This window comes from Trachurus trachurus, assembly GCF_905171665.1.
Source record: "Trachurus trachurus genome assembly, chromosome: 23".
NCBI lineage: Eukaryota > Metazoa > Chordata > Actinopteri > Carangiformes > Carangidae > Trachurus > Trachurus trachurus.
In genome coordinates this window covers 16,520,746-16,539,554 of record NC_139912.1, presented here as the reverse complement: position 1 = coordinate 16,539,554, position 18,809 = coordinate 16,520,746, and the positions used below count along the sequence as shown (strand labels likewise).

The window sequence follows — 18,809 nt, the reverse complement described above, 5'->3', positions numbered from 1 at the left end:
TTGGCTGTTAAAGGGAGGATCAGTCATCTATTTTCGGTTCCTGATCCCCACAGCAGCACCTCTCGTAGCTGTTGGGTTTTCTCATTGGGTCACAACAGGTCACAAGGAGTCAAATCTTGCATTCTCCTCCCACACCTTTGTGCAACTCTTTTTTATCTATCTATCTATCTATCTATCTATCTATCTATCTATCTATCTATCTATCTATCTATCTATCTATCTATCTATCTATCTATCTATCTATCTATCTATCTATCTATCTATCTATCTATCTATCTATCTATCTATCTATCTATCTATCTATCTATCTATCTATCTATCTATCTATCTATCTATCTATCTATCTATCTATCTATCTATCTCTCTCATATACACTTCAATCACAGCTTGTGAGAAAAATGTGCGTCACTGATCAAGGAGTTCCGGTTCACACTTATGGTTAGACTGCGTGTGAGAGAGCATGACATGTGGGCACATGTATGTTCGCTCGTGCACACCATACTGCTCTCTGCGGAGCACACACACAGACACCCACACTGTCCCCCGCTGTGTGCGTTCATGTTGTGCCACATTTACGCAGATGAATGTTTTGTTTCATTCTCACACTTCTTTCTTCTGACAGTATAAACACACGCTGTCAGATACAAAGTGCACACAAGGCTGGAAGCAGTTGGAGGAGAAATGAAGACTGTCAGTCTTTCAAAGATAATTTTAATTGTCAGAAGTGTAAAGCATGAGTAACTTAAATATTTTCCACCTCTGTAATGCTTCTTTTTCTTTTATTTAAAAAAAAAATACTTGCATCCCTCCGGAGAGTTGTCAGAAAAGACGGTAGTGACGGACGGTTGTGATACAACACATCATAAAAGTCTCTGGGATTGTGAACCGTCAGTCAGCAGAATACACTGTATATATTTTCTTTATTACATTTTATTTTTTGAACCACTTTATTTATTCTATTCACTGCACGCACAAAACAGTCAGGAGAAATGAAATAGGTGGAATAAAATAAAACTTAATCAGACCTCCGTATTTTTCAGAAAGTTGTTGTTTTTACCCTTTATTGCAAATGCTAATGTTTCCACAGAAAAAACAAAACAAAAAACCGCCTTTCAACCAACTACTGAGAGGTTTGTGTTCTCCTGCACTGAGAAAACAGTTTTAAATATTCATTGTGGCAGCTTATGACTCTGATCAACAGTAAACGAGTCTATAGAAAAACGTATGTAAGCACCGCTCACTGTCAGTGCTGTGATGTGAGCTTCTCTAATGCTGTATACTGTAGGCCTACTGTGCTGATGTAGTTTGTAGTTTTGTTTTGCGACACAAACTCTGCTAAATGAAAACCACAATGCTCAGAGGAACACACTGTGGACCAGATGTGGTCACAGAGACACAATTAGTCCACAAGGACTATGACGTCAGTGTTCCTCCTCACTGTTTTCTGACACACGGCACTTTACTCACAGCTAATGAGTGTAACTTCTAATTTATGTTATTTCTTTTATTATAATTCAGTATAATGCAGCAGCATCACAAGCTGTAGTCCAGCCTTCAGAACGAGCAGATATATAATAGTGTATAAAACACTTTCAAAGAAAACGGACCGTCATACTGTAACCTTCATGACCACATGTCCACATAAATGTTCATACATTTATTCATTAGGATGTAGAAACCCACTGACCTGCAAAAAGAGTTGAAGTGATTGGTTTGTTGTATGGTGTATATACACATGGGTTAGGATGAATTATGTGCTAGTTTGAATGTGTTTAAATGAATTGAAAAGCAATCATCAGATGAATTGTTAATGAAAGTAACTTTTAACCCTAGAATTAGGTGAGGAGTCGTTAACATTCAGCAACATCTCTTAATGGTTCATTAAGAAAAGGCTCTTGATTTCTTATTTCCATTTCGCTTTTTGTCTTCTCCTGCGTCTTGTCTCCTCTGCCTTTTCTTTCAATGTCATTTTCTCCTTCTCCTTCCTTTCTCTATCCCTACCTCTCCTCTGCATTTGTTTCTCCTCTCACTTTGCCATTCTCTGTGGGTGAGTCAGACTAATGTCAGATCTTCAAAGCATCACCCCGCGCTTTGTTCCGCTGCATCTCCATGCGCTGATGAGCCTTGAATAACACACACAGCCAACAAACCTTCAAACGTGCCTGGCTGGCATTTTACATGATGGGCTGATGCTCCACGTTGTTGTTCGGTTCTGTTGTCGTCTGGTGCGGAGAGAGGTTTGGCTCTTTCATGAGGTGGGCCTAATTCTGGTCCTTTGTGGAGGGGTAGAAAGTGTGAGATATACTATCTCATGCTGTCGTGCTCTCCTGCTCTCTCTGGCTCTCTCTCTCCGTCTCCTGCCATCTGTTTTTTTTTTCTTTTTTCTTTCACAGTTCGTTCCCCCTCCATCTCTCCTTCCCTTCCTCCTTTGTGAGCTCATGGATAAAGCAGGAAGTTTATTCTCTTAAGTCGGAACATATTTCTTCAAGAGTGATTAAAAATAAAACCTATTCCTCACACGCTCCATGGGAAGCGTAGACGTGTTGCCTGAACATTTCCCCACACCGACAAATATTAAAATAGTCACAATTGAAAGGGTTTGCAGGTTAGACAACTGAGGCGTTTGTCTCTGTTACGTCTCCTTTTCTTCTCTGCATGAGGTCAAACACTGATCTGTCAAACCCAAGAGACAAGTCAATGTAGTGAAAACAAAACCTCTAAAGAAACAGGAGATGCACAGCCTCGACACGGACGTGAAATGTATTTTTATAATTTTCCTATTTAGTGTTTAACCTGTTGCCAGACAACTGTCACTATAGTTTAACAAGTAACATAACATATTTTTTTTCCTTCAATGAACTTCATTGAAAAAGGTCGTACATACAAACAACAAGTAACATCACAGAAGTGTTTGTAATGATTTAGTTTTGACATCATCACATTTGTAGGGAGCCTTCTGGGAGCCATAGAAACGAGCTGTAAACACAATGCTGACACATTATCAGCATATTATCCTCAATTTGGACAATTATTCATTGACGGATAACAGATCCAAACCAACATTAGCGTTTATTTTTAGTTCATGTGGAGTTGCTCACCCTTCTCTGTCGTTTTTTAAAAGTGTGCATGCCCTGCGTGGGTCTTTGGAGCAACCGTGACGCTACAATGATCTGCTGATCCCGCACAGCCTCTTCTCCAGATGCCTGTTTAATGGACAACGACAACGACTGTTGTTGCTGGGAATGGAGCCCTGATCCGCTGAGATCGGCTCCAGCTCTGATTGGCTAAAGTGAGTCCTAATCAGTAGCCCTAAAAGCTGTAAAAGGAAATGAGGAGCACAGTAGGTGAGAAAGTGGCTTAAATCAGCAGGAAGCGGAAGAGGTCAATAAGGCCCCGCGCTTCCCGCAGAGTCAAACGAGGTCAGAGCAGTCGCACTCTAAAAGTCTGTAGTTAGAAACGGCCACTTCTCAGTCCTCATGCAGTCTCTTCAGCCTAATGTAGATGTTCAGATTTAATTTTCTCTCTGTTGAACCCAAGTGTTTGTTTGTGTCTGAGCGGTTTAAAGCCTTGAGTGAGTTTGAGTGACAGCCAGTATCAGCGGATGTGAGCCAGTTCACTGATTGGGAACCTGATTAAGACATGGACCTGTTTGCAGCTATTTAATCTATCCTCTAAACAGGTCTTTTCTGCCTCCCCTTTGTTCCACTGTTCTTATCCGTCACATTATTAGCGTCTCTATATCTCGGTTTTTTCGTTTAGCTCTGTTGCTCTGGCTGCTTTTTCCAAGTCAAATAGCATCCTTTGTGTGTCACTGCGGCGCTCGTTCAGCTGCCGCACACTCCATTTACCTTTTTGGTGATGCAATGTGGAGCGATGGCTCGACCTCTGAATCACCCTCCTCTTCAGAGCTACCCCTCTTTTTCTGCTTTCATTAATACCTAGCTGTTAATCCAAATTGAAAAACTCCAATTGGGAGATTATTGATAACCTCTTCTGCTGCCTTAGAAGGAAAAATACCACAGAAGTAGTTGTGTATCCACTCGGACTGTTAAGCAATCTAGTAGGCCTCCCTCCTGTCAAAGGAGAAATTGATTTGGGCGAATCCATCGTTTCTTGTTCGCCAACTGTGAGGCATTACTTTTCTTTTGTCTCCTCCCTATTTTCCACAGCGTAGCGCCTCTTCCATTAGCCGACAATAAAAGTCATCTAATTAAGGCCAGGATGGGCCATGGCGGGCCAAAGAGCGGGGCCGGTCCTCCTTTAATGTGGAATGGCCTTTGATCGGCGAGTGGATCCATAATGTAATCTGCATGCCAATGTCTGTGTATGGATCCACCCTGAAGAAAGATGAAAACAAGCAGGCAGTTTTGGAGAGGCACAGAACGAGACGAGGCACTGTATCTGAAAGAGGTGAGGGTTTGACAAGTCAGAGTGAGCGAGCGTGTCTTTGTGGGATTAAGAATATGAAAGAGTGAGGGCAAGGCAAACGACAGAGAGAGGGACAAACAACAGAGCAAGCAAACAAGATTTTCAAAGAAAGGGTATAAATGACCGACTTAAAAAAGCCCCCGTGCTGTCAGGAAGCAGCCGAGCCAGGCTGCCCTTCCTCCTATCAGCTAAGAGATAAATGGCCTGGTGTGCCCTATCACTGTCCTCCGCTTTGAAGCTGCACTTGTCAAAGCAGCCTGAAAGTGGCAAGCAACACTCCCTCTGTTGCTAGGATTTCATGAAGAATTCAACAATTAACAATATAATGAGAGCGTTGTCACCCCAGTGTGAAATCATGGGTAGATTTTATCTTTCTAATTAAATATATTTAACCAAGAGCCTTTTATTCACATACGGTTTTAAGAGTTTTTCTAAATTTTGTCTGTGGGACAGTAATACTTATGCTGTAATTATTCTTTCAAATACGAGTCATAGGAGAGCCTTAAAGCTTTTACAATTGTTATTCTTATTTTAATAATGGATATGATGTGAACAGTGATAAACCTGTGTATGGCATAGTGGAGCATTTAGCAGCAAACAAACCAGATTGAGTTGGTGGAGACTAAAACAAAGCAAAAAGTAGAGTTTAAGAGGAACTATGCAAGATTTTTACCTTAATTAGACGGCTTCTTCGTAATTGTGATGGTTAAATGACTTATGACGGGAATGCTGCTTTTCACCAAGCGTCCCTTGGCTGAAAACCAACCTTGCAGGATCAGGGAGGAGGGTTAGCGGTGAGTTTTTGCGACAGTTAAAATATGCACTCCGAAACTGTAGGGGGAGCTCTGTAGAGAACAAAGCGACCTCGTCATATATCCATCAGGTGGTCTTACTACTTAAACACTAATACTGCTCACTTTTTGCTGAATATGTAAATTAGCAAGCTAACACGTTAGCAATGTCAGCTTTAAAGGTCACACTGCATTAGAGTCTGTTTTAGATAGATAGACATATACAGTAGATAGATAGATAGATAAAGATAGATGCATAGATTCTTCATTCACATTTTTCACTCCACTCCATGAAACATGAGAAACAAGATGCAGTACTACTACTCGGGTCTCAGTACTATAGTAATAAAATAAATAAACAAATAATAACTAACATACTGAAATACTAAAACAGAATAAGTCTATACAAGTTAAAGTGAATAAGCATCTTCAGGATGTTGCAAGATGTACCAGGCTTCTTATGTCCCGCGGCTGACTGCCTGTTTGGTTTGATGAAATACTGGCATCAGATTTCATCAGATCTCTTTTGTTTGGTTAACCAGCTTTTTGCCATTTGCTGCTCTGCTGTCTATACACTACAGTTCGGTCTTTAAAGCAGAGACAAAAGTGGTCCCGCTTCTGCAAAGTCATGATGTACTCGCTGCCGTTTTGCAGACATATGTCGTCGTCCTTGTAGAAATAGGATAATGCGCTCGGTGAGCAGGGACCCTTGAGAAAGGAGGGATGAGGACAGACATAAAATGTTCTAGGTTAAGTATATTTAAAATTTTAAATTCATTTTTATTGCAAAAGAAGCAGAGGCTCATCTCCAAATGGCAACGTGATTTACTAAAGGAAAGCGGCTTGAAAAGGGAAGCCTCAGACATTTAGACAGCTCACACCACTTAGCGAGGGGCAAACGGAGGTAAAGGATAAAAATAAGGTGTCCAACCGAGCAGAGCCATCAGTACAGACAGGAAGTTTGGACGTGTCCTTGTGTTTATTAAGGGAGACAGAGAGAATGAGGAGTAATAAGAGTGGTATGCTTGCATGATGAAGGTCCTGATGCGTCTGTGTGTGTGCGACTGTGTGCATGTTTTAACCAGATGTTTTAAAACGTAAAGACTTCTCAGATCCCCAGACACAGGCTTTTTTCCTCAAAAAGCTACTTTAAGCTTTCACAAATGGAGACAAATGTGTGCTTCTTTCCGCAATGTGCTTTTTATCACTTGCTTATGCAGAGCAACCGGTGTCTGCTGAGGGGCACGCTTGTAAATTATGAACGCAACTTCCAAGTCGGCATCAGTAAGAAGAACTTCAAGTCACCTATATTTTCTTTGACATTTGACATAGTTTTAAAAAGTTGATCTTAACCACGCTGCTATAAAATGTGCTTTACAAGTTAGAACACGCTCTTAAAACAATGGTAGAGAATAGCAGACTAACTTATGCATGACTCCTTTAAGATTATGTTTATGTATTTTGCTGTTGCACAAGCAAACTGCAGCTTTGGCCAGGTTTCAAGGAAAAAATACAATGTCTAACATTGCTAATATGTATTCTATTTTACGCTGCCTGTGATCAATAGTGTAGTATTTCAGAGAACTAAAACGATAAAAAAAATTAATCTTCCAGAAGGAGCATGAGTGGAAATAAACTCAAATGAATCGAGTCTTGCAAATACTGACCCTCAGTCTTTACAAAATCTTCTAGTGTGTGATTTAAAACAGTGGCTTTTAACAAATTGTCTTCAAATGTGAGGAGGCGTCGGGCTTTAGTCTTTTTAGGATTCTATTCAAATCTTCTGGTGTGGTAGGCATTAGCTGCTGCAGTCATTTTAATTGGCTCCAATCGATCCTTTGCTCACATACAGATGCAGGATATCGCTTTGTTCAGCTTGTTTTATTGTTTTTTTTTACCACACACAAGGACTGGGGATACAAAAAAAATAAAAGGAATTAAGGCCTTTATAGAGGAAAGCATTTGCTTCCTTTTTGGTTTAATTCAGCAGATAAAATATACATTTTAAAGCAGAAGTGAGTGATCCGGTCGTTTTCGCTAATGCTGCGTTCCAGGCAGGCTTTTGAAATCGTAAATTACAGCTTCAAGTCACAACTTACGACTTTGTAGCGTTCCAGGCAACCCACTCGTGTTTTTCCGACCTGTTTTACCGGTGAAAGTCACTATAACCGCCACTTGTAACTTCCGACCGGTGAACTCGTACCAGATCGAACTGGTACCACTTCATGGTCGGAAAAATACGAGTTTCCTTGAACGCACCATAACAGTCCTCGTCGCTACGTCACCACATTCACGGCGTCCCTTGGCTGCACACACAGCCCTGCATGCCGTTCTCTCTCCTCATTGGATAAAAACTGTAGGATACGATAAATGTTTTCTCTTCGGCTCAGAGCAGAGCAGAGGGACTGAGAGACCCGTGTTTCAGTCCAAACACTCTATGTAAGTGATTGCTGTCGGAAGATATAACTATTTAAGACTTATATTAACACAAATATATCACTCACACTTCTGCTTTAAAGTCTGTAATGCCAAAAACTGTTCCCTCTTATAAAATGTTGTTGTTTTTGGAGGAGAAATAAAATGAATTTGGGCGACTGATTTACAAAACTGGCACCTCATGCTTGGCATTTACTGCAGGATCTGTCAAAAACTGTGTGTGTGGGCATAAATGCGAAAGACAATTGTTGTAACTTTTCTGAAACAAACAATAGGACCAGCGTGCCTACTTCACACAGTGATTGACTCAGCGTGTGTGTGTGTAGGTGAGAAAACACGCAGGATATCTTCTCAGGCCTCCTTTTGATTTTTAGTTTTCATCCAACTATTTCTGTCACTTTTGATAAGTAACACCAGATGAAGAGAGCCGGCAGTAATGAAGACCGAAGAGATCGTCTCAACCTTTTTTTGTGTGCGTGGTTGACAGGTTGTCTTTATTGTCCAAGGATGATTTTCAATTAGTGGTGTGCATTTTCTTTTTCAACAAAAACTATTTTTACACACTGAAATTTGTAGAATCTTTTCAATGTTTCTCTCTAGCTGGGACTAGACTGTTTAGTAGATGTTGCGCTTATAAACATACCGGTACTCTGTTTCGTATATATTACTGTTAGAGTGGTTTGTGTTTCCCAATACTTTCATGTTAGAGGTAATGTAAGTGATGGACTTTAATGTTTCTAATGCACCACAAGTAGTGGTTTAGAGCACCTGTTTCTCTGTATACTGCACAATATTGTGTTGTAAGGTGCTTCAGAACAGATAGAAACTCTGCTGGATGAAGTGAATGAGCAGCAGGGATCTTTTCCATACATATTACAGACTCTATTGTCTGTGTGTGTGAGTGAGTGTGAGTGTGTGATGCAGGGGGGTGTAGCACTGCAGATAGACTAGCTAGATGGAGCACCCAGGGATAAAACTGGGAAGATGGAAGAAGGAGAGTGTCAGTCAGTTGTTATAGAATGCCTGCAGGAGTGCAACACACACACACACACACACACACACATACAGAGAACATAGACTGAAGCTGAAACCTCCTATGTAAGGAGACCAGTTCAAACATGTTTGATGAAAACAGCGCCTTACGTCTAACTAACTATGTGGATTACCATTTCCTCTGCCCAGGTCCATCTGCTGCACAGTATATTCTCTACTCAGCAGCTGTGTTTTCTTTCATGCTAGTAGGCACACATGCTTTCTGTGCATTTTGGCCCTTTCAGCATAATATTGTATCTTCTCCACTTGTCTTTTCTTCTTAGACTCCCCCCTTGTCTTCTCCACATTTCCCCCATATATCTCCTCTCTGATCTGTTGTTTGTCCACTGGCATGGGGCTTTCGTCGTGGCACAGCGGGCTCTGCCACGCTGTAATATGCAGTGCTCATTTGTATTTCATTTGCACCCTCACATCAGGGGATTACAGCGCTTCTGCCGTTCCTATCTGTGTTTGTTTTCCCTCTTCTCTTCTCTTCTCTTCTCTTCTCTTCTCTTCTCTTCTCTTCTCTTCTCTTCTCTTCTCTTCTCTTCTCTTCTCTTCTCTTCTCTTCTCCACGTCACCCATCTGCCCGTTTGTCCATCTATAAATTGAGAAGTCTGTGGAGTGGATCTTGGCCAGTAGGCGGTTAACAAATATCGGCTCCTTTCTCCCCGTGGTCTGGTCACTGTTGGTTGAGCCTTCTATTCTCAGTCCCTCTCTGATTAACGGCTGTTATTAGCTCTAATGAGCTGCTTAGTGATTGCCCAAGCACAGCTGCTGACATCCAGCAGGAACACTGTCTTTTCTACTTTGGTCTTTATCTACTTTTGCTTTCTCTAATTTCTCCTGCTTTAATCATTTGCTGAGATTATTGACTCGGTGTAGGCATTATTTTCCCCCAGACAGTTTGAGATTTGTTCTTCTATTTTCTCTGACGTTGTCTCTCTTTGTCTTTCCTTTTGGCTTGAGCTTTGTCTCAGTCCCCACTCCTCTGTTCGGCTTAGACTGCAATCACCATGTTTCTGGGGTTAAGTAATAGCATTTGGACAGGCAGAAATTGGATCGGCCGTGTGGTTTTGACCCTTAGTCTCTGTCTCTCGCTACCTTTCCCTGTATAAATGTCTCTTTATTCCCCTGAAACATGCTCTTTTATTTCAGACTTTTGATGGTTGCCACTTTATGTTTATCTTCCACTTCTTTCTCCTTAAAGAAGTTACACTTGGTGTCCTTGCATCTTCAAGCACATTTAACGTCTTGATTCTGCGTCTGTAACTTTGTTGCCACGCACATTCATTTCTAAGCTAACCACATTCCCTTGACCTCCTCAAACAAGAGCGTGAAGCTTGTTTACAAGGAGATGGATTGTAATTTTACTTTTTTTTTTTGTTAAATCTTCTTTCTTTCTTTCTTTTCCCAATATTTCTGTCGGTTTCTTTCCTGTAAAACCTAAGCTGAAGTATATACAGTAGCATAACAGAAACCAGAGTAGCTATATTACTACTACTACTACTAAGCATAGTTAAATGTGCCATTAGGACAAGAAAAACAGGGAAATGCGAGAGACAGGTGAAAATACCAAGCAGTCTTGTTAAAATAAATAAAGGTAAAGTCTAATTAAAAGAAATTGTATCATAAGTGATATATCCTATACTTGTAGCTGGTTCTAAATGGTCACACAAGTGTTATGCAGCAAGTGGAATAGACATTATTTATTAGTTTAGTTTAGTTTATTTAGTTTAATACAGAACAGTGTACAATACCATTGATCAATTGTATAGAGCAACAAAAAGATGGTTGTACCAGATTTAGCTTCAGCAGCTAATTTCCATCTGTAGTCCCAACATAAAATTCACAAATACAGATCACAATAAAATACAGGAGGAGCTTGGAACACAGGACGACATAGGTGAACACATGGACAACATGGAGACAATACTGATAATACAGACATACATTTCTTCATTTAAAACGGAGGAACACACAAAACACTAGAAGGGCCAGTAGCAGCTTTTGGCATAAAGTGCCATAATTAGGGCCAGACATATGATGTAAATAGTCTTGCTCTGTGTTTTGTCGTGATATACTTTTCCCCATCCTTGTTTCTCTCTCTTATGTGAATATTCGCAGCTATGTGTATTCGCTAATTGACTTTGCACTTTTGAAACGGGCTACTGTTTCAGCCCTGAGGCGATGGCTACGTGAGGATGTATTTTAGCCTTTTAAAAACCCACTGAACGCACTGATCATACAGTCGCTTTGTAAAATCTAAATACGTGACAGAGAATAGGCTAAAAGCGTGGTAATTGTTTTATTCACAGAGCTCGCCGTTCAGCAGGTAGAGACAGGAAATGTAATTACAAAAATGTAATATGGTGTTAAATGGAAAACCCCCCCTGGCTATCCATTTGCAAAGGCACTGTGGTGTGTAGCACATTTGTTTTTGTTGCTTTTTAAATGTGCGTCGAGAGCCTTGCATGTTTTGGCCTGTGGTGTCGAGATGACCAGTGGAATCACACAGACCACTGTCAGTGCTTGACAATAGGGCATATAAAGCTGAGAATCAACAGCTTTGCTTTCATCTGCGTCCGACCTGATCTTATTTCCCCGTAATACCAGAGATTCTCTCATTGCTCCTGATAAAAAGCAATAGAGCTCTGAAATGATCCGGAGAAATAGTTCTGTCAAAAAATGATTTATCTGCTGTGAATAATCGCTGGGGTTATTGAATATTTTTAGATTAAGTTAATTACTTGACTATAAAAAGCCATAAATTGAAACTCTCCTCACCAAGAAGCCTCAGATCTCTCCAAGTCTCTATTTCTCGTTCTCTTTGTCAGCCGTGTGATTGGAAAAAAGAAAATCTGTTTTATCATTCTGTCACCAGCGAGACGCGTTCCGCTTGACCTGATGCAATTGGAGGCAATTGAAACAGTCATCTTACCGTGCTGTGGCGCTGGTGGCGTGTGGTGTTTTGGGTTGCATCATGACCATGTGCACATACGCGCACGCACACACGCATGTAAACACACATTTCAAATATGTGGCCATGTTTGAAACAATGGCACTCATGCACAAAGACACACTCGACCGTGCACGCTCAGGGGGGATCCGGACACGTATACACACTGCACAGCAACAGGCGTGTGCGCGTCTGGATAGTGTAGTATGTCTCACCACTCTGCACATCGGCTGCCTGTGTGTTTAAATGTGTCGACTGCTGTTCATAATGTCTGCTTATTACTGCTCCCCTAATGTTTTTTTTTCCTAACTAAGCCTGCAGATTACACACTAATGACTTAATGGACTGATCCTTAGCTTACATCTCAAGAAACTTTCCCTCAGTTCCTAAAGGCCTACATTAAGGCAGGCAGGCTTACTGTGCCGCCAATGAATCCAACAGTGTATGTGATTAAGAAATGTTTATATGAGACTGTGATCAAGTAGTTGAGCTTCTCTCATTAGATTTTCAAATCAGGTGATTCCAGCAAACCTGAGTGATAATAAATCTTTTTCTTTATTTTTTTTGAATATGTGATGTTTTAAGCATTTTTCTTTTAACCTTTCTTTAAAAAATCTATTTTTTTTATTTATCATTCATTCATTTCATCAAACATTGATATCATTGGTTAAACATTTCTTACAAAAGTTGAAACCGTACCATTTACCATTTACAAAAGTTGTGAACTCCACCCTCCACCCCTCATCCAGGTGGCATCCCCACAAACACACCCACACAGATACATGTATCAAACAGGCAACAGAACACCAAAAGAAGAAAACAAATAAACACAAATACGAAAACAGACACAGACCGACAAAAAAGGCCCAAACCAATCTGTCTTGACAATTATGGTCATAACACCAACACCCTGGACCTCTGGCACAAGAAAAAAAGAGAGAGATCACACTTAAGCCGTTGATTTCTTTTTAGCTTTTATTTGATAGGACAGTATAGAGAGACAGGAAAGCAGGGAGAGAGAGACTGGGGGAGTGACATGCGCAAAGGATCATCTCTGTTGGGAGTTGAACCGGCGATCAGGGCCGCAGGCATATGCCGACATGGGACGCGCTCTCTAACCACTCGCCCACCGAGCGCTCCCTCAGAATAACTCTTAACGAGACAGTATGTCAGACCACGTTGTTCCGTGACTGATCTTTGGCAGATGTGTGGATGTGGATCGCACAGCGTCTCCAGATGCAACTTATTTTGCTATATGTTTGCTGAAAAACATTAGTATACATAACTATATGCTGCACTTGTTGGAGTGAAAGTAAACTGTCCATTTGGATAGAGATGCTCAGCAGCATTAAAAATCAATATGCGTTATAATGACATAATTGCCATTGGTTCATAACCAGTTCTGCTCTTTACTCTCTCTTCTCTACACTTATCTCACAGTGTTGGCCTTTAAATGAATAACATTAAACTATCCAACAGTTCCCACGTACCCAGAAACCAGTAGTCACAATAGTCATCAGTTATTGTCCAATATAATACACAACACATAGAGTGATGTCACAATAGGTTTATTATGAAGGATCTGGGTGTACTTCCCCTCTGCCTCTCTCACATCAGATTAGCAGAGGTTAATTTTAACCTCCTCAAACCAAGAATTTAACATTCAAATCTACTTCACGTCGTGATTGGTTAGCTGTGCGAGAGGTGACAAGGGAGACTTCGTTTAACTTCTTCAAGCTCATTTTTCATTCTAGACTTAACTATTTCCATTTTTTAATATGAACAGTTGATTATATGCCTGCCAGTGGAGACAGTGTCTGAAAAATACACGTCCTATACACTTCCTCCTCTCTTGGCACTTCAAGTGTTGGAACAACTATAAACACTGCTGACTTTTGTCATAGTTGGACAACACATCAACACAACCACTTCTATAATCCGTCCCCAAGCTTTGTATACACATGAATGCCTATGATGCAAGTGTAGGACAAGTTTGTTTGTATAGCACTTTCCAATAACAAGGCAGCACAAAGAGCATTTTATGAGGCATAACAAGAAGTAAACAGAGGCAGAAAAGCTTATCTGTAGTATAAGTACCTGTCAAGAAAAGTCTCCTCAGCAGTTTTGTGACTATGTGAAATAATGATCAGTAACGATGAACATAAATCACATGCTAACTCACTTTTAACATTTGTAGTAGGGCTGCATCTAACAGTTATGTTTGTGCCAGACTAAACCATTGTATTTATATGTATTACAGAGTGATATGTTTAACTTCTAGTGCCTAAAATGGTAGGTTGAATAGAAAATGGTGTAACTGACGGTGTGTGTGTCTTCAAAGTGCCTGTTTTGTTTGACTAACAATTTTCAATGAGGAGGACACAAACAACCGGGCTGCCTTCAAACCTAAAAAGAAGTGAAAAAGGTTTGGCTTTTTTTCGGCAGATAAATTGAGTTAAAATCGAAATGAATGGTGATGAGTGTTTGGTTGGGTGACAGATTATTTTGCTACTCAGTGAAGTTAAAGCTCAGGCATTCATAGCAGCAGCAGCTCATTTTCACATACAAATAGCTTTCTCAATGAAATAAAGCTGACATAATTATGATTGTAAATGAGAACTGGGTGGTTATAAAGAAATCAATACGATGACTTTATGTAATTGTCGCAGTTTAATAACCTGTATTTATACATAATGAAATATAAAATGACACCATGCAGATATTGTAATACTGTGAGATTCTGTGTTAAATGATAAAATGGTGTCCCATCTTGCATTAAAACTTTTAGTTTGAACATTAAAGCAGAAGTAAGCGATCCGGTCGTTTTGGCTAACTTCTTGTCAGCCGATGGAGTTAGCAGTCCCCCGCCCTCGTCACGGATCTATTGGTCCTCGTCCCTACGTCACCACATTCACGCGCATCCCTTGGCTGCACACACAGAGAGGACCGCCCCTTAATGCCGTTCTCTCTCCTCATTGGATAAAGCTTGTAGGATACAAGGAAAGTTTTCTCCTCGACTTACAGTAGAGCAGAGTGACTGACAGACCCGTGTTTCAGACCAAACACTCTATGTGAGTGATTGCTGTCGGAAGATATAACTATTTAAGACTTATATTAAAACAAACATTCCGCTTACTTCTGCTTTAAACGTATTCAAAGACGAGCTACAGTACAGGATCCAAATCAGCTGGATCAGAATTAACTGGATTGGTTAAGCCTGAATTGGTAAAACCCAGTTTTGAAAAGCATGCTATAATTGTACAGTGAAGTGAGTTGGTGCGTGGTGAGTGTTTGTAAATAATGGAAACAGAAACCAATCCACAACTGGCTGCATAAAGAGACTAAACTAAACAGGACCCTCATGTCTTTATGCTATTTGACACTTTGAGCCTTCGTGGCCAAAAGAAGCTCCTCATGTCCCCCTCCCCTTCTGCAGTGTGTATGGATGATGAAAGCTCTACCAGGAGCCATCCTGCCGCTCCAGCTGTGATTCGGGGCTATTGATCACAATCGCCCTCTGCTCCTTCTGCACAGTGTCACCGCGGAGCTGGAAAACACAAACAGACCCTAATTCCTAGGCGGTGTTGCTGCGTCTCTCTGGCATCGCCATGGTCACAGTACATGATGGCAAGAGTACAAGCTGCACACACATGGAACCACGCGTTCTGTTGCTGAACACATGCGCCACAGGGCTCGTATGAGGGATGGCGGTGATGGTGGTGGGAATGGGAGACGTTGGCAGCGGCAGCAACAGTTAATGCAATGCGGTGGTCCTTTTTAACATTAAACACTTTAAGCTTCCGCACGCAAGACACCATCTTACCTCGGGGGCAAGTGGATCATTATGTGTCTGCACATAGGCAGATATGGTATTAATAGCTGTGTTCCATTTGATGTCAAGGACTTACATTATCTCGCCAACAGCTGTGGGGGCCTGCTGTTTGATGTATGGACACAAGGCTCATGGTGCAGATAGTGGGAGATGAGAAAATTGTTGGAGTGATTGTGTAGATTTTGGGGGGCCTAAAGCGTATCTTATCGCTTGAGAGGCTGAAGTTCAGCACTTTCAATGACTAAGCTTTGCAGTGTTCTTTGAAGAAAAAAACCTCGTAACTTCTAAGAAGTATGAAAGAAAGGCACAGGGCTTGGCTTTTTTGGAAACTAGACAGCAGCAGGCTATATATAAGTCTCATGAACCTGAAGATTCGAGAAAATAAAGGTTTGCTTTTGATTATTTCCTCAAATTATGTGAGAGAAAAAGAAATAAGAAAAACAAATTTTCACCTCCACTCATCACTTCCACCTGTTTTCTTGCTCTCTCTCTCTCTCACACACACACATCCTCATACGTCTACCTTCCTTCACCTCCAGCTGTCTATTTTCATATCTTCACATCCTGTTTCACACGCTGCCATAATTCTATTCTCATTGCGCTCAGATCTCCTGTGCTCCTGCATATTTAACTGTATGTGCAAATATGTGTGTGTGTGTGTGTGTCTGCACGCGCACGCTCTCTCTCGATGTGTTGGCGACACCAGGTTTGCCAGGTCGACTCTCAACCTTAATTATCCAACAGTATGAATGCCACCTCTCTGGAAAATGTTCAGCTCTCATTAACAGTGGTGTTATCGCACTAATTGTGCCACGGTGGGGAAATCACATTCTTTCTTTTCTTTTCTATTTTTTTTTTTTTTTTTTAAGTTGCTGCAGTGTGAGTGAGAGGTGGAGCAGGGCGTTTTGTCACAGATCTCTGGGAGGTGGAGGCGTTACTGTACATGTTTGACGAGCAGCCAGCGTGCATGGAGGCTTCAGGCTTTGTTGCCCGCCGTGTGTAACTCCGCAAGGTGGAGAGTGGATTGTGAAATGTTTGGATTCAACACCCAAATAGCGAGTCATTGGATTCATTAGATTAAACCGTAAGTGCTGCTGTAAATGATAAGTAATGACTGCACCACTTAATGGGATCTTATAAGCTGTGGTTGGTGAGATGTTAAAAGCAAATCGCGCTCTCTCTTTCTCTCCGTGGCGGTCGGCAACTCAGGTTAGCTCGTGATTAATCTGAACCAACAGAAGGTTGTCAGACAGGACTGTTTTTTCATTGCCAATTGCTGTCTGCACACACACACACACACCATGCGCATCGCACACACTTTATGATTACATCAGGACAATCTAGCTCGTTTATCATCTTACATCACATTACCTTGTGGCCCATAGTTGTAAAGAGCAGATGGCAGCACAGGCGCGCGCGTGCATGAGTGAGTGTGCGTGAGTGTGTGTGTACTCGGTTGTATGTAGGTGCCCGTACTCGGTCTCTGGAGGTGTAACCCGGCTCCGCATGCCAAGCTGTGCCAAGTGCTCACAGCTGGCAGCGACCAAGCAGTTGGTCTCTCCGGACAAGTTGCCCCCCGCGCCAGGACAAACAGGAAATGAGCCCTGGGGCCTGGCAGGAAACCGGCTCGGTGGCCAATAGGAAGAGAGGTGAAGAAGGCGAAGGGAGTGGAGGAGGGTGGGGTGGGGTGGGGTGGGAGGGTTGGCGGGCTCGGAGAAGCAGGGTAGCAGTGGCAACAGAAGAGATGTCAAATGGCTGTGAATGCTGAAGTGAAGGGAACAAACGAGAAGGAAGAGAGGAAGAGCTCCAACAGAGAATATCAGAGGAAAATCAAGGTGTTAAAAGAGATGGAGGTGCACGGATGGAGGAGACATGAAGCGGCAGAGCTGAAACCATGTCAAGAGAATAATAATTGACCTCAAATTTGTGTTGTTTAGATTCCTACATTAATCATTTCCCTCTGTATCTGTCAAATCCAGAACAAACATCAAAGAAATCCTATGATGATTCTTACGCTCAAGCAGACAATCACCTCCCTGTAATCATCAGTTTCAATGCCATGTGTATCTGTGTGCATAAATGCATGTGGTGCTCCTTGGCTATGCCTCCAAGTCTGTGGCCCTGTGCTGTTCTGCCAATTTGATCACAACAACATGCTTCAGAAAGCCCGTGTGGAAGTTTGCGAGTGTCTCAGGAGGAGAGTTGGATCAAACAAGGTCCTCCACCAAGGTTAGTGTGTGTCTGACCCGCCCGTCTGGACGGCCGGGAGAATATTATTTGGCGAAAGATTATTTTGGAGCAACATCTCAGACGGAGCTAAAGCCACTGAGACTCTTATTCTCTGATGCAAGGGCTCAGCGAAGCCTGAACTTCCACGAATTCCCCAGGTCCTTATTTGTGAAGCATTTCTTCAGAGACACGGATCACGTCCCAGACAGGCGTATTGTCAGCTGGTCGTCGGCGCGGAGGCAGAGCTCCAGCGGTAATTACCAAGAGAATATCTTGAAGGAATTCCTACACAGACATTGATCCTGTGTAGGTAATTAGCAATTTCTTCTTCTTCTTCTTCTGAGAGCCAGGTCAACTGAGACGCAGAGTCTTGAACGTTCAAGGTGGCCCCCGCCGTCGACCTTATGGAGCTTTTTTTTTCTTTGTTATTTTACTCAACTAGAGAAACAGGTGGATCAGGTGGCTGGTGAAATGTTGAATGTAGATTGTGAAATCATGGCAGCTTTGATTCTTTTATCCTTTAAAGTGTGAACAGATACAATACAGCCACCTGGACCAGCTGACCATGAAAATGACTAACAACCCCGAGCTCCGACTGTTTTTAAGCGTTCATCCGTGCACGGTCGGTCAGCAGTGTCAGTGCCGCGTAGCGCTCACAGGGGGCACTGTTGCTTTGTTTTCCTGCCACACCGAATGAGTCCAGTCACTCCACCGCACGGCCTCTCTCTTCCTCTCCATCCCTCCCTCCTCTCCTTTCCCTCTCATGTGTCCTTGTTATTGTGATGAGCTATGCCCAATTTCAGTCCGACCACTGGACTCCTGGAAGCAGCTGTCCCTTCTAATCTGCTCCAGAGTCAAGGTCTGGGTTTGGAACCGCGCCCGACAGCGAAAGCTTTAGCCACGACAAAGACTGATTTGAGACTTTGGGATACTCTGGGTCTCCCCGAACGCCGGAGCAGCGGCGCTCTCATCACCTTGTTAATCAGCAATGACACCGCACCAATTGCCAGTCGGCCTGTTTACAATTAATCTTTTCAACTACAAATTTAATTCCCACGGCCTCGCAGCGTCCCGCAGAGAGAGAAGCCCGCATTAATGTGTC

General features: G+C 42.1%; 1 protein-coding gene across 4 annotated transcripts in view; it reads left to right on the top strand.

Moving 5' to 3' along the window:
- tbc1d22a (TBC1 domain family, member 22a) overlaps positions 1 to 18,809 on the top strand; it is a 127,514-nt gene that overhangs the window by 43,313 nt on the left and 65,392 nt on the right. The window lies entirely within an intron of this gene.